General features: G+C 41.2%; 1 long non-coding RNA gene across 1 annotated transcript in view; it reads right to left on the bottom strand.

The window, feature by feature from the left end:
• Positions 1 to 11,153: 11,153 nt before the first annotated feature.
• Positions 11,154 to 26,800, bottom strand: part of LOC131278980 (uncharacterized) — a 71,041-nt gene continuing 55,394 nt past the window's right edge. Inside the window, exon 3 of the long non-coding RNA XR_009186327.2 lies at positions 11,154 to 11,249. This is a non-coding gene — a long non-coding RNA (uncharacterized lncRNA). The remainder of the gene's footprint in view (positions 11,250 to 26,800) is intronic.

Raw genomic sequence — 26,800 nt, 5'->3', positions numbered from 1 at the left:
GCTCGGATAGTTTTGGTTCACCCTTGACTTTCTTCCTCACATCTTCCCCAGGCTGTATTGGATGGGATACTGTAGGTTTCATTACCCCCCGCTTTTGGCTTCGCTGTGAACCCTAGCAAACTGCCTCTGCAGCTGCCCTGTGGGGGCCCACCAACCAGCCCCTGGCTTTTTCTTCCTCTCCTCCCTCGTCTGGTGCAGCTCCCTTGCTGCTCTGCCCACTCACATTTGCCACACGGCTGCGAAGCGCTTTCTAATATACTGGGAACCAGAAATGCTTCATAATTCTTCCCAGGTCTTTTGATATTTGCTGTGGCCAATCACAAGAACATCTGACTTCGGGAATCTCTGAAGTATCTTCACAGAAGAAAGCAATTGCTCTGAAGTGATATGACAGCAGGAAATGGGACCCTGGCGGCATCGCGAAAGGGCAATAGAGCAGCTCCAGGTTCCCTTTCTCTCAGTCCCTGCCTTCTCCTTCAAAAGGAAAGAGAACACTAAAAATTTTTTAACAACTCTGTTCACCATTCAGCCTCACTTCACATTAGATCCAGACTGGACAAAGGCAGATGTTTCTAGGAAGGAGGTTGTTTCTAACAGAATTCCTTCCGCGGAGCATTCTCATTGAGGAAGTGTGTTCTCCAGGAATTTGACAGACTGTGGGTGAGTTTATCTGGCTGAAGAGGTAAGAGATATCTGTGTCACCTTCTTTTTCCCATCTCAAAAACCAACGGAGAAGGGAAACAGGTATGGGAAGGCAAGGTGTGAAGCCATGGACTATAAATGGGAACAACACTCGTGGATTTTGAGATAAAAGAGTGAAATTCAAATCCCAGCCCCATCAATGTTAGCTCATAGGAGATTGAGCAATTTATTTAACCTTTCCTTGCTTCAGTTTTCTTACTTGTGAGAAGTGAAAATAATACCTTGTTTCCTGACAGTGCTCCCAACAAGGATACATTGGAAGGAAAGCATCTTATCATAGTGTTTGGCATGTAATAGGCTACTCAGAAATATTAGCTTCCTTCCCCTTTCTGTGAAATATCTCTATATCATGTGTGATCAAGTTATTCTGGCATCGTCTTCTCCTTCGTTAATGTTTAGGATGTCTTCCAATACTGTGCGGTACTGAGACAAAACAGACATAGATGGAGTGACTTAAAAATCTTTATTAAGTGGTGAGTCCAAATGTGCTGCTAAACAGAGTTCAAGTTCTGTCGTGACACTTAGAGGAGGGTTCCAAGCACTAGAAGGGAGGCTGAGCTTAAAGGTCTCTGACGTGCCTTTCAGTGTAGAGACTCTGTAATCTGGTAGTCTTTGATCTCACATCATAGATAGGGTATTCATATAATTTATTCTCCAAACTAGGAAACTTTGGGGGATTGAAAGGGGGTACTATTAAAAATTGCTCCTGGATAGCAGGTGTCAATTAGGATTTTTTGGGCAAATGGGATATAATCTACCCATAATCAGGCCCCAAGCTCTGTGCAGGTTATAAGCCTTCATACTCACCCAGCTTCTCTGCATTTCAGATCATGTCAGTTCTTCTTTCCATCTTCAGCCAATGACTCTCAATATGTTGGCAAGATCCTTCTGGAAGGAAAGTTAGAGATTCATGGCACAACCATACCTGTAAATAACATTGCAGATGTACATAAAGAGGCACATGAAAGCGAGAAGGGTGAATCAATTCTACATCCAGAAAATCCTGCAGACCCCTCCCAACTCCCTCCCCCACAGGCCTGTAGCCTCCATGACAACCAGCTGTGGAGAGAAGTAACAGGCTGGAGAAAGGCCAATCGGATTCTACTCCCAGAAAACTCAGGCCAATGTGACATCTGTTTGTGGTAGCAATGGCTGGCTCACATATTCCTCATGAAGATGGCAATTAAAGGGAAAACTTTCATCACTGCAGTCCTCAGGTACCAAGAAAGCCTCCCAAATGTCTCTGGAAGCTAGGATGTTGCAGCAGCAAGTTTCAGCTTTGCAAAGAGCTCTGCTCTTAGGGGGTTCAAGGTTCTAGGGGGCAGGCTCAGAATCACAGGGAAGGGTCTTTAGAAATGCTTGAAGGAGCTCCTGGCTTCCAATCAGTAGATATGGGGTTTCCACTCTGTAACAGAAGGAACTTTGTTATGCTCACCTGGCCATACCTACTGTGTCCACTTTCCAGAGTCACTGAGAAACTATAATGAACTGGATAGAGAAGTATCTTACAAACTGCAAACTGCTATAAAAACACCAAGTAACATCATTATTTGAAGTCCTCTGTTCAGACTCTTGATTTTACAGATGAAATCTGAGGTCCAGGGAGGACAAGAGCCTGGCTCAGTGTCAACCAGTCCCTTTATAGACAGAGGACATTGACAGCATATGTGTGATAGGGGAGAGATCAGCTGACAAGGTAAATTTTAACAAAAATGGGAAAACAAGGACAAATCGAGCAGGTAAAAATATTTTCAAGGAACTTGTTGTGGGTTGAATTTTTCCCCCGAAAGACAGGTTGACTCCCTGGTACTTGCGAATGTGACATTATTTGGAAATACGGCCTTTGAGATACAACCAAGATGAGGGCATACTTGTTGAGAGTGAGCCCTAAGGCCAATGGGTGGTGTTCTTCTCAGAGGAGAGGACACACAGCGAAGGCAGCCAGGTGAAGACAGAGGCAGATATTGCAGCTAGGAGTCAAAGAACACCAAGAATTGCTGGGAGCCACGAGAAGCTAGGAAGAAGCAAAGAAGGACCCTTCCTAGACCCTTTGGAGAAGGAGCGTGAACTTGATATCAGATTTCTAACCTCTAGACCTGTGCAAAAATAAATTTCTATTGTTTTAGCCATCCAGTGATTGGAACCTTGTTATGGCAGTCCTGGGAAACTAATACACTGAACTTAATTTAAATGTGTGCTAGGTGAGATGAGAAATTGATTCCGTAGTTATTTTTTTTGGCAGCGGGATCCTTCATGTCTTTTTATTCCTCATTGTCATGAACACTGACTGGAGTTGATTTTGCCTGAACCTTTTCATCCTGAAGCTTTGAGGCTAGAGCTGATAATGCATTCAAGTAATCCATCTGTATCACGTGCTTGTTAAAAATACTCTTTGGCCTGCCTGCCCCAGTCTGGCACTAATGCAGGCAATGGGGGCCTTGCCAGGTTGGAAAAGAGTGTGAGGACCAGAGAGGATCCATTTGTGGTGGAAGGTTAAGGTAGTTTTCCAGAACAATTAAGAGCACAGACTCTGGAGTCAGATTGCCTGGGGGGAAAATCCAGCTTTCCTGCTCATCAGCCTTGGGTGAATTTTCTACCTAACCTTCTGTGCCTCAGTTTCCTTATCTGTAAAATGGGAATATTAACAGTGCCCACATTACCTGGTTGATGTGAGGTTTAAATGTTAGTATATTTACAACTAACTTTTCTAGGGCTACAGCATGCCGAGCATTTAGATTGAAATACTCTACTTTTTTATTAAATAAAAACAAAATAAATAATGATGTAAAAGAAATACATGGGTTAGAGGCAGTGAGGAGTGGTGGAAAGGGCAGGGGCATGGTCATCAGACAGACCTGCATTTGAATCCTGACTCCATGACTTTTTTCAATTAGCCTTGGTATTTTTTCTACTTATAAAAGACATATGGGTTCATAGAAAAAATTTAGAATATACAGAAAACCAGCAGGAAGAAAATAAAAACCACCTTAATTCTCTTGCACGGAGACGGCCCCAGTGTTAGTTATTGCTGGTAAAATTTGCACCGGAGTCTGGTTCTGATGCAGGTGACTTGTTAGTTTTTATTATTCCTCCTCTGTCTGTAGATCCCTCAGGGAGGTAACCAGACACCATGTGAGGGCAAGGATCTGTGAATGTCTAGTAAATAAAATATTCTTGGACAGTGATGAGACTCCTGATATGTAACTTAGAACCCTTAAATCTACACACTTTTTACAATTCTGTTCCTGACTTTTAGGAGATCAGTTTTCTAGGGATACAGCATGCCAAGCATTTAGATTTAAACTCATAAATTTCTTCTTCCAACTTCCCTGCTATAATTACTTGGCTGCCTACATTATCGTCGCCAATTGCCAAGTGTGGCCAGTGAGTGACAGGTAGATGATTTGTGCCTGGTGTGGGTCACACTTTTGCTCGGCTTGAGCGTTTTGGTTTTTTTTTGGTTTAATGCTCCACAAGAAGGCCATCGATGGGTAGCAGAGAAGGAGTAATAGGAGAAGTCTACTGGGCGATGATTTGGCAGCTTAAGGAAAGTTGTAAATTAGGCTGTCAGAAGGGAATTTTCTGGTAAACTCAGTGAACAAACACAAGGTGTGAGGTGGCCAGAACTTGTAGTAAGTTCACTTTCTCTCTCACTGGTGGTTTCCTCTTGTTGGTCTTTTGGTAAAATGGTTAGATGTGTTAACTATCACCCAAACAGAATCTGAACAGCTTGGGGGTTGGGGGTGCGACGGTGGCTGACAGTGGTAAGGAGGAGGGGTACAAATGTGCAGAGCCACGAATCAGAGCAGCGTTTTGTGGGTTTGGAGAATGGTTGATGGTATAACCGAATCTATTCCTGGGTACTCAAGCATGCTTGTGTAATTGTGCACAAACTTAGCTTCCCTGCTCATTTTAGTGTCTTCTTGACAGTCCCCAGTAATCCAATCTCTCTGCTTTCAACTTTAAGGGAGGAGAAGGCCTATAAAGTAAAATCATGACACTGGTATTATTGAAACTTTAAGAAGATTTTCTCTGTCCTTTCCCATTTAGTGGTCAAAATAGGCCTTGTTAGGGTTAATCCAGTTGAATAAATTAATTTTCCTATCTGAACTACCTACTTTAGTCAATGTAACAGCAATTCTCAGTGATTAAGAAGCTTGAAATGTATCTGTCTTTCACACTTAAGGCCTGTGCCAACATGGCCAGTATCTACTCTAATTGAGGTGATCAAACATCCTGGTTCGCTACGGGCAGACATAGTTTATGCCTATTGTCCTAACCAATAAATCTTCATACTACTTCTCTTCCTTTTCAAAAGTGTCCAAGTTGGATAATAAATTACATGGGCACCCCAACTTAAATGAAATCAAGAAGGAGCTTCTAACTGACAGGGCTACTTAACTTTCACACTGCCCCTTTGCTTAGAAAAATTTCCAAAGCTGCTATCTAAAAGACTACTGGCTCTGGGGTCATGCTCAGACTTTTTAAATTTCTCCCACAATATCCCAGCCCAGTCAAGGACCGCTTCCTCTTAGCACATTGTATTTCAAACTTTTCCCAGTAGCAGAATTTTTTTTTTTTTTTTCCATATGAAAAGTTAGGCAGAGCTCCAATGTTTAAAACAGATAAAAGTGGAGCTTTTCTGGTTGAAGTGGGTGCTGGGAGCTCAGATACCCCCACATTTGGCCTCTCTCTCCTCTTTTTCCTTCTGGCTGGTGTGGGTCTTTCCTGAATCTAATGGCTTTGTGGAGCATAGATTAAAATCCACTGCCAGATCATATGTTACCATCAGTTTAAAGTGTTGCTATTAATACAACACTTATAGTGAATACTCTTGTTCCCTAGTAAAGTTAGGTTAGCAAAACAGTATTTGCTTAAGCTTGGCACAAGTTAATGAAATCAGGCTCTTAAAAAATATTGTCTCAGGCCTCAATTCCAAATTAGATTAATCCCGTGGCCTTGATTCTTCAAACCAATCAAGTTTTGCTTGCTTACTTTGATGTCCTCCCCACTAAACTGGAATGCAACAACTGTACCAAGGGCCTATTTTACCAACCACAGGTCTCCTGGTCCCTGGTCATGGTCATTTCCTGATCACATCTGTCCCCTTCCTGGGTCCTATAGCCCAGTTCTAGCTTTGCGGTTCCTCCTTACTGCCATTTGTCTGTTATTTGAAATATTATTCCAGCAGACTCATTTTCTCTTCATTCTCTCAAATCTTGAGCAGACTATCTTGGGTTTCCTCTTTTGTTGAATTATAAGACTATTTAAAAATTCCCTGTACCTAAAAAATCCCTCTACAGAACTGCCATATTTAACAATGCATTAGATAACTTTCATTCACTGAATCTCAGAGTCTCTTCCAGCTTTGCCTGGTCTGTTATTTTATCCATCTTCTCCAAATACAGTCTTACCATTTGAAATAGCAACAGATGTGCTATTCCACACCTACATTTAAACCATAGTTGACTCACCAGCCTAATGACTGCCATCAATTCTCAGTGATTCTGGGGATCAGGTTATTTTTCTTGGAACACATTCAATACATTGAGGTTAGAATTCAGTATTCAGGCTGGTCTCCCTAGGATGTCATTAAGAAGCTTTAGTTGCTGCAACACCAAAGGATATTGTCATAATATGGCAATTTCGCTCAAAATGGCCTTATGTCCCAGACTGGTGTGATTCCTGTATTGTGAAGCTTGAGGTCTCGGGGAGGTCTCATCTGGAATGGATGCCTTTGCGTCTTTGTTTGCTTATTCAAAAATATTTGCAATGAAGCAGGATCTCTCTGACAGCGAATTTGGGGTACTAGTAATTATTTCTAGATAAACAGAAATATTTAAAGATGTTCATTCTTCAATCAACTAGTTCCTGTTAAGATTTATGGAAAAAAGACATTCATGTACATGATGTCTTGAAGAAAGTATGAATAAAGTAAGCACTTATTTATATTGCACATAGTATGCAGAAAAGTAGGCTTAGATTAGAAATAATAATTTTCATGTATTTAATAAGCATTTGCAAGACAGTTCCTCAAAATCAACCTTACACTCTTAAAATGGGGAAGAAAATAAATAATTTCAATGTAAACCATAGAACAGGGTTTCCCAGACTTGGCACTGTTGACGTTTTGGGTCCGATAATTCATTGTCATGGGGGCTTGTTCTGTGCATGTAGGATGCTTAGCAGCACCCCTGTCCTCTACCCACAAGAAACCAGTAGCGCCTCCATCCCCCACAACCATTTTGTGACAACCAAAAATGTTTTCAGATGTTCCTTGGGGAGCAAAATCTCCTGATTGAGAACCACTACCACAGAAAAAGGATGCAAGAGGAAGAGTTGGAGATGGAACAGAATATAGCACCATGGTGACTTTAGCACCTGACCCCATCCATTGCAGCAGGGATGAGGATCAAGTTTGACACACTTGATGAATAGGACAACAGTGAGCTGCTGAAGGATTTCCTCCCAGCTGACCCTGGAACCTCTCCTAAGTATCTCCTTTTACATGTTTTGGTTACCTCTTTGGCTTAAGAATTAGCCCCATATGGGGTTAAAACACTATAAAGTTTTAGAATTCTAAAATACTTAGTAAATGGTATGATTTTTCTTCAAGTAAAACTAATATTTCAGGAATGTGCTAGTATGGGTTAGATATTGTTTGCTACTTAAGTCCAAAACTAGGTGACTAAAAAGACATTTGTTGTTGCACACACATTGGGTTGGCTGGGGTGGGGCGACCTTGCTTCTCTGTGTAGGTCTGGGTGTCAGCTTGGGCTGTGGAAGCTGTCGTGACTCTGCTCTATGTGCTTCTCTCCATTCTGGGACCAGAGGTTTCCTTGGGATGTGCTCCTCTCATGGTGACGGCAGAGATACAGGAGGACAAGATGACAAGGCCTAGGCTGGGAACTAGAACACTAGCATCACCTCTGCTTCATTTTATTGGCCAAAACAAATCATGTGGCTGAAGCCAACTGAAGTCAATGAGAGGGAAAACCTACCCTGCCCCTTTAGTTGGAGGAACTACAAATTCTCATGGCAAAAGACATGGATATAAGGAAGGGTGAAAATTGGAGTAATGACACAATCTAACACAGCTCTTATTTTTAGAGTAATATTTTTACTTTTACATCATTTCAGAAATGCATACCTTTATATTGCTGGACACCTCTGTAATGAGAGGATAAAATCACAGGATCACATAAAAAATGGGATCGTGTGGTAGGAGAGAGTGAACAAAACAAACCTATCCGAAAATTGATTTTAACTCCAGTTAGCTCAATCTTGTAAGAATTAATCCTCATACATTTATGTGGCTTTAAAAATGAAAAAAGCTGGATTTACCTGACATGGAAGCAGAAGGAAAGGCATTTTCAAAGATGTTTGTAAGATTATGATGATAAAACATTGATTTTGAAGCATTGGCAGACTGCAGATGTGTTGGCCAGAGGAATGTTGAGTGAAAATTTCGGGAATGTTTTAGCAACCTTTAAATTTATGGCCAGGAAATGTGTGCTGCTTGCCTTCTCTGCATCTTTTCAAAAGGTCTCTTGTAAATCCAGTCTGGTCTAGTCCAGGTATAGGGCGTTTGGAAACAGTGGTAAGAGAAAGGTGTTCTCTGCAGCTGTGCCTCTGCTCCAGCCTGACTAAACGCCGTTAATATGTAACCCAAATCTGACTACTTCTATTATGTTTACATTTGGTTTCAGTATTATTTTTAACTGGTGAAAGAACAGTTCAAAGTCATGTTTTTTCTTGGCACTTACCCATAATCTCTCAAGGCTCAGTAGCAGAATAGCAATTAGTCATGTCAGGGGGATTTTAACCTGGTGGAATTAAAAATCACTTACCTTATTACCCATGTGAATGTACTGAAGATGGATAGGTCGATCTTTGCAAGGATAAGGAATTACATCATTAATAAAATTTAATTATTCTGAGACTTTAGTTTTAGAGGATGATCTTTTACACATTCGGCACAATTCATCAAAAATGGGTGTGGGCTTAAAAAACAAGAAGAGAACAAATTAGAAACAAATATCCAACAATAACAAGTTCTAAAAGGATGCAGAATGAGAACTCTCATATATTGCTGTTGGGAATGCCAAATGGTTCAGCCACTTTGGAAAAAAGTTTTGCTATTTCTCAAGTTAAGCTTGTACTTGTCATGTGACCCAAGAATTCTACTCTTAGGTATTTACTCAAGTGAAAGTAAAATGTATGTTTACACAAAAAGTCACATGGCAAAAGACATGGATATAAGGAGGAGTGAAGAATTGTGGTTACTGATACACTCTCTCACAGCTCTTATTTTTAGAGTAATATTTTTTTCAAACTTTCATACTTTTATTATTTTCATTCTTTCAGAATTGGGCTCCTTTGTATTGCTGGACACCTTTATATTGCTGTAGTGAGAAAAAAACCACAGGACAACTTCAAAATGGAATTAAATGGTAGGGAAGAGTTTATAACAGCTTTTTTCACAATCACCATGTATTAGTTTGTCAGGCTGCTATGACAAATATCACATAATGGGGTAGCTTTAACAATAGGAATTCATTGACTTATAATTTCAGAAATCAGAAGTCCACATCAAGGCATTGGCTACTCCTGGAAGCAGTAGCATTCTGGCTAGCCTGCAGTCCTTAGGTTCCTTGGTTTTCCCATCAAACGATGATGTTCTCTCCTTTCTCCTGCCGACTTCCAGCCCTATCTCCTTCCTGGACTTCTCTCTCTCTCTGTCTCAATTTCTTCTGCTTATAAACCATTGTAGCAATCTGGATGAAAGAGCAACCTCATTCAGTTGGACCACACCTTAGCTAAAATAACATCTTCAAGAGATCCTATTTACAATGGGTTCACACCCAGTGGAGATCAAGACCAAGAACATGTCTAAAGTAGGGTATATAATCCAATCAGCTATACACCAAATATCCTTTAATTGGTGGATGGATAAACTGTGGTACATCCATACAATGGAAAGTTACTTAGCAATAAAAGGAAATGAACTGCTGATATATATAACCCCTTGGTTGAGTCTTAAATGCATTATGCTAAGTGAAAGATACCAGACTCAAAGATTATTAACTGTATTGTTTCATTGCATATGGCATTCTGCAAAAAGACACATCTATAGAGACAAAGGACAGATAAGTGGTTGCCAGGGGCAAGAGGTAGGGATTATCTACAAAGGGGCATGAGAGAAATTTTGGGTGTGATGGAACTGTTTGATACCTTGACTGTGGTTGTGATTATACAACTGTATACATACCTCAAAATTCACAGAACCATGCACTAAAAAGGGTGAATTGATATCCCAATAAAGCCAACTTTTAAAAAGCGTGGTTCTTTGTCCTCCAGAATCTCCCATTTTTCTATTTTTAATGTATCATGTGTACTTGAGGTGGCCACCCAATTCATGCCCACTTCTTTGGAAACAGCCCCCACTTCTGGTTCCTTCTGGAAGGGTGGGCTTAGGCTGTGATTTCTCCAGGAGATTCCAATTCTGACACCACTTGATAAGACAGGAATGGACACCTGGCCCAAACTGAAAGAGTAAGGTCCTCTCTTTTGATATTTTGCTCTAGGAGACACAGAAACTACAGTCCAGAGGGTGCAGATTTTGGCTTGCAGATGTGTTTTACTTGGCCTACATAGTGTTTAAAAAATCAAGTTAGTTGCCAACATTAAAAAATGGGAGATTTCACATAAAAATTCACATTTCTGGCTTCCCTTTAAGAAATGGGAAGATCTGGTAAAAATGGACCCAAATTCCTTTATGGAGGCAAGGGCTAAAGCTAAGATCCATTGCTGCCTCTACACCAGTGTGTGCTCTCTGCCTGCACAATTCCTACCATTCCCCTACATGAAGCCTAATGGTGGCTGTGTTTGTGCTGTTAGTTTGCTTCAAGGAGAGTGATAGGAAACCTGAAATATTTCTTGTACCTATCAAAAGAGTGGGGAAACAGAAGAAGATCAGGTTTTATGAAAATTGGGAGTGAATTTGTTACTTTCTGAAAGTAAAGACATTTCCAGGGCCTTATAATTAGCAAACCAAGTGTGTCTGTATTGAAAGAATATAAATTGAGATTCCTTTCTGAAACAAACCTGGATCTCTTCATCCACCCATGCTATTTGCCTGGTTTCTGTAAGCATTTGAATTTGCAATGCCCTCCAGTAAAATGGTTTGGCCAGTGAAGTGCTAAAGTTGAGGATAAATTGGCACCATGTCAACCTATATCCATGTGCAAGCTGGTGTCCCTGGGCAAAGAGAACCAAAAACCTTGCAATGAAACAAATCTGCAGAGATTAAAAAAAAGTGTATGTGTATGTGTGTGCGTGAAAGCAAGAGAGAGAGAAGAGGATACACATGTTCAGAAGAGTGTAGGTGATTTTTTTCAATCACGCATAGTGAAGAAGAAGCTGGCTGTACCTACCACTCAAGTCCTCCAATCAATGCTTCTCAAACTTTCACGTGTACATGAATCCTGGGGGTCTTGTGAAAATGTAGATTATGATTCAGTAGGTTTGGAGTGAGACCTGAAATTCTGAAATTTTAACAAAGTCCCAGGTGAACTCAATGCTGCTGGTCAGTGGACTGCATTTTAAGCAGCTAGGCTTTCAAACAGTATCCTCTGCAAATAAACAGCCATAATTATCAACCCAAACATTGCTTCAACCATCTGCTCTCCATTGAAGAAGTACTTGGTAAAATCAGGTTTTTTGACCCTTAGCAAAGACTGTCACTCCCCTGGGACATGAGGATCTTTAAAGGGTGGTGGGGGCTGGCATTCTGGGAGGCAAACATAATTTTGTGATTAACTGCCTGGCATCTTCAGAGACGCACCTGCTCTTTTTAGTGTTTTGTTGGGCTACACTGTGGCTTTAGGCAAAGCACCATTGTCTTTCAAATGGAGGTGAGTTTTGACCTTGTAGGCTGTGAAGGACTTAATTAGTGTGTGTGAAAGCTTGTAAGATCTATGGAGTAAAGGTACTTTGGAAGAATCAAGTAATTTATAGTCATCATCATTTCATTACCAGTTTAGCTGATATGGCAGGCAACGCAGTCTAAAAGAAGCAGTCTCCACAATCTACAACTCCCTCATGGCTGAAGGTACTGCAGTGAGGAACATTAGTTATCTGCTGCAAGATAAATTGTGCTGCTTTTGCCCAAGTATTGCTATTACTCAGGCGTCTCCCGTTTCAAGTTTTAATATGATAGTTTTTTCATGTAAGGAAGGATTTTAATTGTCTCCTCCTTCCAAATATGGGCTACTGTGATGTCTGTTTAAAATACATAGGCTCTGGGTAGAAAGGAATATGTTTTCTCCTCCTCTTTAAATCAGCTGTCTAGAATAGCCCTGTCCAGTGGAAATACAATGTGGGCCACATAGGTGATTTAAAATTTGCTGTTAAAAAGAATCCGTTGAAATTAATTTAATTATATATTTTATTTAACCTAATGCAGGATCGATTAACCTTTTATGTTCCACAGACTCCTTTGCCAGTCAGGTGAAAACCACGGACCCCTTACTAAGTCCACACTATACCGTGTATTATTTAATAAATATATCACACCCGCACCAACATGTCCCCACAGGAAAAATGGTTTTTGAGTTTCAATTCAAGCTCATGGACTCCTTCTTGAGAACCTCTGACCTAATATTTCTAAAATGTCTTTTCAGTATATGATATGTATAAACATTTTTGAATGAGACTTTTGGCTTTTTTTTTTTGTTCTGACTCTCTGCTATTTATGTTATACCTAATAGCACATTTCAAATGGGATCCTAGATTTTCAACAGAAATACATAATCTGCCTTCTAAAAGTTTACAGTGAAAAGGTAGATGCACAGGTCCAAGTTGTTCAAATCAGATTAAATTTTTTTTCCCAAAAAGTAAATTGAGTATCAGTTTTTAAACCTAAAAGTTGATTATCAAAATGAAAAAAAAAGTAAAAATTGGTTCCTTTGCTTGCACTAGCCACATTTCAAGGACTTGATAGCCATATATGGCTGGTAGCTACCACACTGGACAGTTCTGGGCTAGACTCTAGGGTGAGAGCTGCCGATGTCATTGGATTGCAGCAATCCTACTCCCACCCCCACCTCTGACAGTTTATCTGTGTCCTGTGTTGATGGAGTTGCCTTAGAGCTGACAGTGAATGTGATGAGAAGGCCTTCCCTCTAACATTACACATTAATTTGCCCTCTGCTCCTCTAGCTTTTGCTGTTTATGGCCCTTCTGTTCCTCGGAACAGCTCATACTCCCCAGAGGGATCTTGCAAACTGGGTGCCACTAGATTAAAACAGCCTCTATCCACCCATTATGCCTCTCAATGATTCAACAAATATTTATGAAGCAATGATCTATGCCTTGCCCCACTAAGCTATTGGACTTTTGTCAGGCATGAGAAAGGATGAGAGGTTCACTGCCCCCATGAATCTTAACATCTAAGTACAGGCATTAAATGGAATCATACAAACAATGAAATAATAGCAGTATGATATCTACAAAGGAAAAGAATATGTCTCCATGAGACCATATGATTAGGGAACCTGATTCAGTCTGGAGTTTCAACAAATCTTCCTTAACCAGAAGGGGTTAGCCAGTGAAGGGCAGGGATAAGAGCCCATTCTAGGCAGAGAAGACAGCATGTTCAAAAACTGAAAGAAGATCAGGGTGGCTGGGATGTGGTAATATGGTAAGCCAGGGAAGAATGGAGAGATGGGTTAAGGGTCAGATCTGAAGTGCCTGGAAGTCTCCAAGAATTTTAGCTTTTGCCCTAAGAAAATTGGAAGGTAACCAAAGAGTTTTAAGAAGAGGAATGACTCGATTAGCTTTGGGTTCCCCTTTTGAGTTTTACAAGCTGGCATGTGGCCACACACCTTCCTTGCAATTGTCACCTTAAACTCAGCCCCAGAAGAAAATGCTATTAGAAGTAAATGATACCTTCATTCCATGTCCTAATCACTGGCAACAGTCCCTAGAACTTTCTGAGAAAGAAAAAGCTCATTAATAAAGTCAACACAAGGAATGAAAAAACAAAACAAAAGCACAACAAACAAAACCTTCAGTATTCTAGGTCAAATTCAAATTGTGTCTGCTAGGGTTAGGACCAGTGGTTCCACTGCTACTCTGTGTTGAGGGCCTATTCTTTGCCAGTTGGTTTATATATATTAGTTCTTATTCACAAAACAGCCCTGCCTGCAAGATAGATATTACTATTGCTATTTATACACAAGGAAATGGAGTTTCAGAAAGATTAAATAATTGTCCAGAGTGAGCTTGCTAGTAAGAGCAGAGTCAGGATTTGAACTGATATCTGACTTCAAATCCTGATGTGTCTGCATCATCACACTCCTTCTGATGAGTAGAGGCCAGATGAATCCATCCCAACTTAAATCCTGAGGAACAACAGACATGGGCTTAGGTAGGGGTAACGCCGCTCACTTCTGGGTCAGAAGCCAAGGGTCAGAAGCAGTTTTTGATATTTGGTATTTACTGAGATTTTTGGAGTGACTCTCAAACTGGTCTCTTCAGCATGAGTCTTTCCCAAATGCTGTGGCATAGTTCCATTTTTTCTCCGCCCTCTCTCTATCTTTCTTTCTTTTTTTGAGGCCCTGGGGCCAAGGATTGAACCTGGAATCTTGCATGTGGGAAGCTGGCATTCAAAACCACTGAGCCACACTGGCCTCCCTGAGATGTTTTTTTTGGTTTTGCTTTTGCTTGTTGTTCGTTTTTTTAGGCGGCACCGGGAACCGAACTCAGGACCTCCCACGTGGGAGGCAGGCACTCAACTGCCTGAGCCACATCCGCTCCCTCTAAGATTTTAATCTTTACTTTTTCCCCCACTGCTGCTTCACAGAGCAGTTGCTTCATCTGTTTTGTTGACTTGAGCTGGACTTCCTTTCTCTAGTTTATGTAACAGCTTGGCAGTTTCTATCCCCCAGTACAGCCTCCCTTCTCTGCTAGGGTGGGATATGCTGACAGTCTATCTTGTCACAGGATACATGCTCTAGGCCCCAAGATGCAAAGACAAAACTGACAATAAGCAGGAAGGGATGGTCCCCAAGCACCAGGAGCTGCCATGTGTATTTGTGTAAAACTTCCCTGCCCAGGATGCCTAATGTTGTGCTTTCTAGTCCAATAATGCCTAAAATTATTTTTGGAGAGAGGAAGATGTCCACCACATATCCACAAAAGTAAGCTATCTTGATACAATAATTGGGGATGTAAATCAGGAGACTTGCTCAAAGTTCATTCATCCCACAAAACATGATTGAGCAACTAATGTGGACCAGAAATGAAGCAAAAAATCAAATGGATTAGAACCAGCCAACCAACCAATGCTGTTCAATTGGAGTTTTTATTCTAGTAAGGGGAGACAGACAATAAACAAAATAAGACAAAATACATGGTATGTCAGATGTTAGCAAAAAATAAAACAGAAAAATGAGATTGGAGTGTTCAGGGTAGTCAGGGAAAGCCCCACCAAGAGATAGCATTTGAGAAGGTAGCTGAACAAAGTGAGGGGACAAATTATTGGGAAATCTGGGGAGAGAGCATTCCAGACAGAAGAAACAATACATGCAAATGTCCTGAGGCAGGAGGGCGCCCAGAGTGATCAAGGAACGGCAAAGAGGCCAGTGCATCTGGATTTATGTGTAGTAGAAGATGAGGTCAGAGAGTGACCTTGCAGTCACTGTAAGACCTTTGGCTTTTACTCCAAGTGGCATGAAAAGCCACTGGAGTGTTCTTAGCAGAGGACTGTCATTTTTCAGCCTCGTGGAAAACAGACTGTGCAAGTACAAGGGCGGAAGCAGGAGAACAGTCCTAGGAGGCTAATGAAATCATGTATGTAGGTGGTGCTGAAACTTAGACAAGGTGATAGCAGGGGAGACAGGGAGAGGCAGTTGATTCTAATGTATTTTGAGGAAGAGCCAATAGGATTTGCTGATGGGTTGGATGAAGAAAGTGAATTATCTGCAGTAACTTTGTTTCTCTACCCAAAATTCTTTTAGCCATTTTCAGGTCTAGGTAAGAAGCTACAAAGTTCATTTATTATCCTTGGTTAAATACTTCTTATATGCTTTTAAATAATGTTTTAATGTTTCAAATTATATAAGTAAAGCATCTTCTAGCCTCCTTATAAAAAATTCATATAGTGAGAAAAGTCCCATTTACTTCTCAATTATCCTCCCCTTCGAAGAAAGAAGTAATCTCTATTATGTTTGACTTTTTTCTATTCATTTACATTTGTGAAAGTTATAGTTTTATTCTTTTATGAAAGTGGGATCACTGTCCACATTAGATTTTCGCTTAATATATCTAATTCCATATTAGATATTAGTACATAGAGATCCACTTCATTTCATACTAGTACATTGAGATCCACTTCATTCTTTCATCTTGCTTAGGTTTTTAACATTAGGAGGAGCCCTCTAGAAATGCACCTGACTCATTTCACTCCTCTCTAACTACTCTCTAAATTAGGGAATCAAAGGCAGGCATCCATGCACATGCCCTAGACAGAGTCTCTACTTACAGAAAACGTTCACAAAATGACATTTTAGGATTGAGAGAATGAGTCCAGCATGCATAGCCAACTTGTTTAAAATGTCTTTCCTGCTCTTAGAGGGGATCACAGTTGCCTTGAAGCATTTTAGTTTGGAAGTACTTTTGCTGCTGAAAACATATCAAGCATTTTATGCCCTTGGTCTCCCAACATCTCACTCCTTTGCACGTGTGGCTTAAAGAACCAAGGACATCAGGCTCGCCTGGCAGTAGATGGTAAGTCGGTTTCCCAAACCAAAATTAAAGCATCCAACCAAACAAGAATAATTATTGCTATATTATGCGTTTTGTTGTTATTAATTGTGATTCCATAGGTTATGCATGAATACTGTAGAAAAAGCAGAAAATACAAAAAAAGGCTATATGATAACAGATAACTCCCATCTAAAGACACTCTTATGGTGCTTACAAGAATATTAGAAATAGGTATTGTCTGAAGATATCTGGTTTACATTGTTGTCATAGTCCGAGCTACTAACTTTGCTTGGTTCCTCTGCATGAATGTCATTTAATCAGGTAGGCAGGAACACAAATACATCTTAGTGGAAAACCACCTCCACGGGTGTACTTTACGATGTTGGGGCCTTTTCCTATAGGAAGCAGTGTTATAATGATCGAGATAGTCTAATAGTCAACCATGGTTTCCAGTGCTAGGGACAATCCTCTACATTCAGATGGAATTATAAAGAGGTGTTAGACAGTCCTTGACCTCAAAAACCCCTCATAATCCAGTGGTAGAGATAGAATGTGACAGAGAAATAGCATTACCAGGTAGCAAGTAGTGAGTACTAAATGCATAGAACAGATGATCAGTGTCCACTGTGTGCAGAGGAAAGAAGCATCACTGTGGGATACAGAGGACATGAAATGAAAGCTCCATGAAAGAGGTAGAACATTGTGACTTAATGGCTGCCCAGGCTTTAGGGAAATGGAGATGAGAGTTGGGGAGGAAATATTGAGCAGAGGACATGGCTTAGGCAAAGGATCTGGCAGTGGAGGGATTTGCAAGAAGTCATAGTGGTAAATGTTGCAAAGAAAGAAGAAAAAAGTACAAAAAAGGAGTAAAGACAAGATTGTGAGGCTAGACTATTGGAGAATTGGTGGCAATGACTGAAGTGGGGTTACTGGAAGGGTGATTAGTTTTGGAGGAAGTGATGGCTTTGGGACTTGCTAAATTGAGGAATGGGAATATGCATGAATAGAATTATCTAGTTCAAGAGGGTGGTCAGGGCTGGAGAGATGTATTTGGAAGTCACTTGCAAGGCTCATTAAAACTTTGAAGGAAATCTCCAAAGAAAGAGCAGCAGAAAACTATTTTGAGTCCTGCTGATGTTCACATGTTAGGGGGTGGCAGGAGGAAGTGAAGAGAGGAAAAGAAATGGAGTACAGGCCATTGTGGTAATGGCATAACTAGAAGGTTCACAACCGAAAAGGGAAAGAGAATGTCAAGAAAGGCCGCCCCCTTTTTGAGTGGCATAGAGAAGCCTAGAATGAGCCTTAAGAAGAATGCACTTGAATGCCGTAGGTAAAGTCACTGGTAACTCTTGAGAAAGCAATTTCATTAGTGTGGAGAAGGAGGTGTTGGAATGATGGGAGGAAATTAATACAGGGATATAGACCAGTGGCTTTGAAACTTGGCTGAACATTCTAGTCACCTGGAGGATTTTGAAAACTACAAATTCCTGGACTCCACAGCAGACCCCCTGTATCAGAATCTTCAAAGGTGAACTGAGCAACCTAAATTTTCACAGGTGACTTAGTCTACAGGTCAGAATTTGAGAACCTCCAGTAGGTGATAAAGGTGAAAAATAGGGAAGATAGTGTTGAGGAAGTCTTCTTGGTAGTTTTTTTTTTTTTTTTTTAAATTTTACTTTTCAGAATAGAAGAGATCTGAGCTCTTTTTACAGGCCATCGGGAAAGAATCTGATTGAAGATTGGAAATCAGAGGTGGTCAAGTGTTCCCATGGAGAAACTAGCTGTAGAAAAATAGAAGAGGGACCACAAAGACAGGTGGGAGGAGAACCTGGGAGGAGATGGCAAGGTGGTAGGCAGTGGAGAGGAAAAGGAAAAAACATTCTTTTTTAAAGATTTATTTTTTATTTATTTCTCTCCTCTTCTCCGCCCACCTTCCCCCCCAGTTGTCTGCTCTCTGTGTCCATTCACTGTGTGCTCTTCTGTGTTTGCTTGTATTCTTGTCAGTGGCACTGGGAATCTGTGTCTCTTTTTGTTGTGTCATCTTGCTGTGTCAGCTCTCCATGTGTGCAGCACTACCCCTTTTTTCGCACTAGGCAGCTCTCCTTATGGGGTGCACTCCTTGTGCATGGGGCTCCCCTATGCAGGGAATACCCCTGTGTGGCATGGCATTCCTTGTGCACATCAGCACTGCGCATGGACCAGCTCATCACATGGTTCAGGAGGCCCTGGGTTTGAACCCTGGACCTCCCATGTGGTAGGTGGACACTCTATCCGTTGAGCCAAATCTGCTTCCGAAAATGAAAATTCAGGAAAGGAAACCCCTACATTCTTAACCTGATTCCAAATAAAGCCTCATGTATTCTCTGAAGATTGATTTAATTTACCCCGGAAACTTGAAGATTCCTCCTTTGGAGTTTTTTCAACAAATTACGAAGCACTTTCATCATGTCAGCTACATCCGGGAAATGCAGGTTATGAAAGTTTAGAATTATGAAATGGCGCAGGTTGTGCAGTTAAACATGAGCTTATCTTTTGAAAGTTTCTATTTCACAGTTTCCGAGGGGATGTACTCTGCCTGTCATTTAATTCTTGAGTTTTCAGGGGACCAGAGCTAAGAGGGAGGATTCACCTTGTACTCATTTTAGCTCCAGGCAGCGTCATTGAAGCATCTTGCTTGGGACATGGAAGGGACATCCTGGGTGTTGTGTCTACTGGGCATGTTGAAAATACTGGGTGGCGACTCACATCTTTTCTCACAGGCTGTCTGGGCTCTGTGTGAAGTATAGGTCTGCAGTATCCTCTTTTTGGCTTCTTCCCTCTACCTAAGAGCTATATACAGTCCAACTCATGTTTGCCAAATTATCTGTGTCTTGTGAAGCACATACCTAGTATGTTCTTATAGTAATGGACCTGGTAGTCAAGGCAGTGAATAACAACTCCTACAGTCTTTTGAACTCTTATTATGTATAAATTATATAGGACCTGCATTTGGACTGTGCCTTGGCCAAATTTCTATTTTAACATCCTGTTACAATTAAAAATTTTTCCCTTTATATAAAGGACAATACAAATACTATTCTAATAATAGTGCTCACCATAGGTCAGACACTGTTTTAAAGGCTTTATGTATCTTAACCCACTTAAACCTCATGGCAACCCTATGATATAGTTATTCTGGTCTCTATTTCACAGATTAGAGAAATGAGGTTCAGATTGCTCAAATGTGTTGCTTCAAAATCACATAGGTATTTGAACCCACTTCTCTCTGACACTGAAACCAGAACTCTTAATCCATAAATGATGAGATCAATTGAGTTATAGTTAAGCAGAAGGGGAAGGCATCTCTGGAGTTAAAATCACTTGCTCTGGTTGCTTCCTGATTTTTCAGCACTATCATGGCCAGGCATTCCTCAAGTAATCTCAGTGGAGGTGCCTGCTTGGAGGATCCAGTTGTTCCTGGCCACTCTTCATCTTCTGTGTTCTGCTCAAGATTAGAAAGCCAGCTGGAGATGCCCCTGAAGGACTGCAGTGCCTACTATGTTCTCAAAACATGAGAGTGAGGCTGGGTCTAACCCAGATGCAGACAACTCAGAGAATCTGATGGAAAAGAGGGTCATTCATTCAACAAACAGTCCACATCTGGGGCCTGTGTTTGTGTCGTGGAAACAGAGGTGTAGGAGGACAAGTCCCAGGGAGGCACACAGACAAGGGCACAAAGAGTACCATTCCGAGCAATCCTCCTGCGACAGAAGAATGTACAGAGGAGCGCCCCAACCCAGAGAGCGGAAGGGAGTGGGAGGTGTTAGTTTCTGTGAACTGAAGTTTACCTCCTGAGCAATATAGGGCAAAACCCACAGGTCACAGACTTTCAGGATTCAGAGTATGAGGATGGCATGTTTCCATGACGGCAAGCCACAAGGGTACTAGCAGCCGGTGATTTCTCTCTTGGACCATGGAGAAAAGTGTGATGAGGGCAGTTTGAGCAACAGGCCACCTGGTAAGAGTGCTGTTATCCAGCAGTGGGCCAGAGAAGAAAGGGCTCGGGAGTCAGGATCAGGCTGACCTTGATTGGGGTTCCTCCCACAGTTTGCTGGCTAAATGACTTTAGGCAAATTATTTACCACTCTGAACCTCAGCTTCCTTATTTATTAAGGTGGGGATAAGAATACATACCTCCCTGGGTTGTTGGGGGGATTAATGAGACAGTGAAAGTCAAGTGTTCAACATTACAGCCAGCAAATGCTCAGCAGGTAATGCTGATACCCAGCTAGGGCTTACCTAGGACCAGGCACTGCTCTTTGTCAGTGGTTCTCAAACAGCGGCAGTTTTGCTCCCCCACCCCCACCCAGGAGCTTTGACAACTTCTGGAGACAGGTTTAATTGCCATGATTGCGGGGGGAGGGTGCTACTGGCACATAGTGGGTAGGCTAGGGATGCTGCTGAACTTCTCACATTGCGCACAACAGCTCTTACAACAAAGAATTATCTGGCCCAAGTGTTCATCATGCCAAAGGCAAGAAACTGTTAACACTGGTGCGGCGGTGCTCCGGGGTGTGCTCACCAAGTGCAATAAGTGTGCTGCGGTGGTGGTGGTGGGGGTTGATGATGTGGGAGGAGTGGGGTGAAGGGGGTGGGGGTATATGGGAACCTCTTATATTTTTTAAACGTAACATTAAAAAAAAAATAAAAAAAAATAAAACAAACGAACAAACAAACATTATGTTAACAAATGTAATCCTCATAGGAACCCTATGAGATAGTACTGTTATCATTCCCCATTTTTAGATCAGGTAATACTGGAGAGATTAAATGACTTGGAAATTAAATGACTTATCCAAAGGCAGCTAGTAAGAGCTGGGGTTTAAACCCTGGAAGTCTGGCTCGAGTTCTTACCTTTACCCACTTACCCTGGGCTGCCTCCTGTGGAGTGAGTTGAAAGATAGTGTAGGTGGGATAGATACCAAGGGACTAATCTTTTCCCTACCAGTACTTTCTAAGCTTCAGCATATATAAGAATGACTTGGAAAGCATGTTGAACACCCACAGCCAGGTGATTCTGATGAAGCCACGTTTGGGACACAGAGCTCTACACCAGCCCATGTGAAAGCTTTCACATGGAGTAGTAACATGCTACCAGCCTTAAAAGATGTCAGGTTGTTTTCTGAATCTCAGGCTATCAACAAATACTGTGTGCAGACCTTAATATAATTTTAGGATGTGATCTAAGGAAGAAAAAGCTTAAAGCAAAAGCGTTTGAAGTTAGGGATCATTATGCCTCCTTGAGAAGAACCCTGAATCTATTTTCTTATTCTTAGACACTTATCTCGAAATGTAGACAGGACAGTTGTCTTCCTATCACATTAAATGTTCTAAACTGAATTTACTATATCTCCTCCTCCCCTCTACACACAGTTGCTCCTTATCATATTGTCTTTATTTCTGTCTCAGTTAGCCAATTAGCCAGACCCCAAATGTTCCACAACACTGCAAGGTGTTGGTGGTAGGATGATGTATGGAAATTGTGTATGGTATACATGATTGTTTTGTAAACTCATAACTTCTTTAATTAAAAAAAAATTCATTGAAAAAAAATGGTAGAAGAAGCTTGTGTTGCTCTTGTGGTGCCTTTCCCGTCCCTACGCTGGCACAGTGTGGAGCTAGTCTGTGCTCTCATTGTGGGCCCCTGGCCCTGTTCTGGAGGGAGCAAAGTAATCCCTATGTGCATACTGGAGTGCCTATAAATAGATGTCAGTCAACTGGGTGGCACTCTGAAAGACTGAACCAGGAAAGTCATCTCTGGCTCACCCTCCCAGAATTCGCCCTGCAGGCAGAATCAGCTTGCAGATAGCTAAAGCAGTGTAATAAGCAATTAAGTCAAAGCAGCCTAGGGCAAAGGATTAACTGCTTTAAGAAATATAATAGAGCATTTGGGATAGGGGGAGACTAGGAGGGGATACTGGAATTCCTGTAAATGGGGAAATTCCTAATACCAGGAGGAAGCACAAACTCAGGACAAGACACAAGTTCAGAAAAGAAGGAGAGAACCCTGAACTCACATTTGCTTAGGGATGATCTTGAAAAGGCTAACCTCTCAGGCAGGGCACCAGCCAACACAGAGTCAATTGGCAAAAACTGCAAAGAGTATTTTTTCTGTCTGGGTTTGTTTTTGTAACTCCTGGCACTCAAGGAAAACTCTGTTATATTACTAGCTGGATACACACTTAAGGAACAGAGAGCTCAGTGACTAAATCTCAGAGATAATACATAGAAATATTAAAATGAACAGTGTGCAACAAAAAATTGCAAGATAAAGAAACAGGTAAGATGGGTCATCCAAAGGAACAAGATAAAAATCCAGAAACCATCAATGTGGAAGACCAAACTTTAGATATACTAGACAAAGACTTTTGAAATATGTCCCTCATATACTCAAGGAGATAAAAGGAAACACAGAGCAAGACTTAAAGGATATTAGGAAAATGATGAATTATCAGTATGAGAACATCAATAGAAAGAAAGAAAATTTAAAGAGGAACCAAATAGATATACTAGAGTTGAAGACTGTAATAAGGGAAATGAAAAATTCCCTAGAGGGTTTCAACAGCAGATTGGAGCTGGAAGAAGAAAGAATCAGTGGACCCAAGAACAGGGCACTTGAAATGATTTAGGCTGAAGAGCAGAAAGCAAAAAGAATTAAAAAAAAACAAACAGGGAAGCGGATGTGGCTCAACCCAATTTGGTGCCTGCCTACCACATGGGAGATCCCAGGTTCAGGTCCTAGTGCCTTCTAAAAGAAGATGAGCAGATGCTGTCCCTGCCATAATGAGCTAGATGCCTTGCCCGCTGCAATGACAGCTACCACAAGCCAGCAGACACTTCAGCCTATGGGGAGTGGATGTGGCTCAGGTTGTTGGGCACTCACCTCTCATGTGGGAGGTTCTGGGTTCGGTTCCTGGTGCCTCCTGGAGAAGGTAAGCAAACAATGAACAGACAGATGACAGAACCATCTGGGGAAGGGAGGACATATAAAGAAAAATGAAGTAAATAAATAAATCTTAAAAAAAAAAAAGCAAACAGAGCCTAAGAGACCTGTGGGACACCATCAAGCACACTAATATACACATTATGGGGGCCCCAGAAAGAAAAGAAAGAGAGGAAGGGGCAGAAGGAATATTCAAAGAATAATGGCAGAAAGCTTCCTAAATTTAACAAAAGACATGAATACAGACATTCAAGAAGTCCAAAGAACCATGCCCAGACACATAGTAATCAAATTGTCAAATTCTAAGGACAAGCAGAGAGTACTGAAAGCTGCAAGAAAAGTAACATGTTATATCCAAGGGAATCCCAGTAAGAATAAGGGTGAATATCTCACCAGAAACCATGGAGGCAAGAAGGCAGTGAGATGAAATACTTAAAATGGTAAAAGAAAACAATTGCCAAACAAGTTTTTTATATCTGGCAAGACTTTTCTATCCTCAAATATGAGAGAAAGTTTAGAACATTCCCAGACAAACAAACATTGAGAAAGTTTATCACCACTAGACCTGCCCTTACAAGCATTGCTAAAGGGAGTTCTTTAGACTGAAAGGAAAGGATACTAGACAGTGGGTTGAAGCAGCATAAAGAAATAAAGACCTACAGTAAAAGTAACTTTTAGTTTCCTGGGCTGCTCAAGTGAATACCAATGCAATGGTTTGGTTTACACAATAGGAATTTATTAGCTTAGAGTTTTGGTATTAAAAGAACATCTAAGTCAAAGTGTCAAGGTGATGGCATTTTCCATGAAGTATTGTCTACTGGAGCAGACTTTGGTCTTGCAATCTTTGGTCCTTAGCTTGTCACATGGCAGGGCACACAGTAGCATTCTCCTGATCTCTTCTCTTTCAGGTTCCATTGATTTCAGCTTCTGGCTGCTTCCTCTGTGTCTTTCTCTTTCTCTGTCTGAATTTTATTCAGCTTATAAAGGACTCCATTAATAGGATTAAGATCCATCTTGACTGAGATGGGCCACATCTTCTTAACTGAAACGACCTCATCAAAGGACCCTACTTACAATGGGTTCACACCCACAGGAATGGATTAAATTTAAGAACATGTTTTTCTGGGGTACAGAGAGTTTCAAACCACCACAGTAAAACATAGGTAATTATAAATGCCACTTCTATTGTATTGTACTTTTTGGTATGCAATTCCACATTTTACTTCTTGCAGGTTCTACAGTGCAAATGCATAGGAAATAATAGTAAATCTATAGTTTGGAACATGCACTCCATAAAGATATAATTTATAAAAGTACAACTAAAAGGTGGGGGGATGGAGGGGCATAGGGACAATGTATATGCATGCTACTGAAGTTCAGTTGGTATAAAAACAAACATAAATGTTATGATTTAGGATGTTAAACTTTAGCCTCATGGTAACCACAAAGACAATATACAAAAAAAAATATATCCAGAAAGAAATGAGAAGGGACTCAAAATGGTACACTACAAAAAATCAAATAAATATGAAAGTAGGCATTAATGGTAGAATTAAGGGCCAAAGAAGGTATACGACTTACAAAAACCAATTACCTTTCCAAGGTTTTTAAGGTCTTGGCTCTTATATTTAGGTCTTTGATCCATCTTGAGTTGATCTTTGTATAAGGTGTGAGATGGTAATCCTCTTTCATTCTTCTACATATGGCTATCCAGTTCTCCAGGCACCATTTGTTGAATAGGCCACTCTCTCCCAGTTGAGAGGGTTTGATGGCTTTATCGAATACTATATGGCTATATATGTGAGGTTCTATATCTGAGCTTTCAATTCAATTCCATTGGTCTGTGTGTCTCTCCTTATGCCAATACCATGCTGTTTTCACTACTGTAGCTTTGTAGTATGTTTTGAAGTCAGGTACTGTGATTCCTCCAATTTCGTTTTTCTTTTTCAGTATGTCTTTGGCTATTCGGGGTCTCTTTCCTTTCCAAATAAATTTCATAGTTAGTTTTTCTAGTTCCTTAAAGGAGGCTGTGTTGATTTTTATTGGGATTGCATTGAATGTGTAGATCAGTTTTGGTAGGATAGACATCTTAATAATATTCAGTCTTCCTATCCATGAACAAGGAATACTCTTCCATTTATTTAGGTCTTCTTTGATTTCCTTGAACAGTCTTGTATAGTTCTCGGTGTATAAGTTTTTTACCTCTTTAGTTAAATTTATTCCTAAGACACCCGGGGATGAGCCTCCCTGGCACCGAGGGATCACTACCAAATACCAGCTGAAGATGGAACTAGAAAATGACCTTGAATTAAAGGTTCAATGCGGATCAGCAGAATATCCCTGTCTACATATAATAACATAACTTTAAAATGCTGTTTGACCTAATGTAAGGGGGAAATGGAAAGCAGAAATGAATTTATATGGCTACGAGTCTCTAAAAAAGAGTCTGGAGGCTGTCAGAAGGATTGCCCTTATGCACAACTGAGCAGAGTCTAAGAGACAGATAAAGTAGATACAATCCCCAGGTATTGGTTCCTTTGAGGGCTAAAGAGACCCACGGGTTCTATGGTCATGGCAGATGGGGTTCACTGCCATGTCAGATGGCCCTTCTTTGGAGCTGGTGATTCTGCGTGATGGAACTGGACTCAGATGGGATCTCTTTTCATAAGACTTTCATCCTACTTTATTGGAATTGTAGTTGGTGTTGGGGTTTAAGATATATTTAGGGGATTTGAATCTCTGGACTGACAATATGATAGCCAGGCCCTGAGCGTCAACAGACTCCAGCTCCTACAATCTGATTTATTGGACTCACCTCACTCAGCTAAGATGGAGTTGAAGAAGGACAACCACCACACCATGGAGCCTAGAGTGCCTACAACTGAAAGCAGGAGGAGTGCATCCAGTATCCATGTGGAATCTGAGCCTCCTCCTGACATAGAGGTGCAACGGACACAACCAATCCAAGGCCCACAGAGAAAAGGTGGCATTGGAGTGGGAAAAGTGGACATGGTGGCTGATGGATATGCGGAGTGGCAGGAAGAGATGAGATGTGGAGGCGCCTTTGGGACTTGGAGTTGCCCTGGATGGTGCTTCAGGGGCAATCACCGGACATTGTAAATCCTCCCAGGGCCCACTGGATGGAATGTGGGAGAGTATGGGCCATGATGTGGACCATTGACCATGAGGTGCAGAGATGCCCAGAGATGTACTTGCCGGGTGCAATGGATGTGTCATGATAGGGGAGTGAGTGTTGCTGGGGGGGGGGGGGGGGGAGTGGGGTGGGGGTGGTGGGGTTGAATGGGACCTCATATATATATATATATTTTTTAATGTAATATTTTT

The sequence above is a fragment of the Dasypus novemcinctus genome, chromosome 6 (genome assembly GCF_030445035.2).
Source record: "Dasypus novemcinctus isolate mDasNov1 chromosome 6, mDasNov1.1.hap2, whole genome shotgun sequence".
Lineage (NCBI taxonomy): Eukaryota > Metazoa > Chordata > Mammalia > Cingulata > Dasypodidae > Dasypus > Dasypus novemcinctus.
Note: the sequence above shows the minus strand (reverse complement) of the source record. Positions and strands in the feature narration are given on the sequence as shown.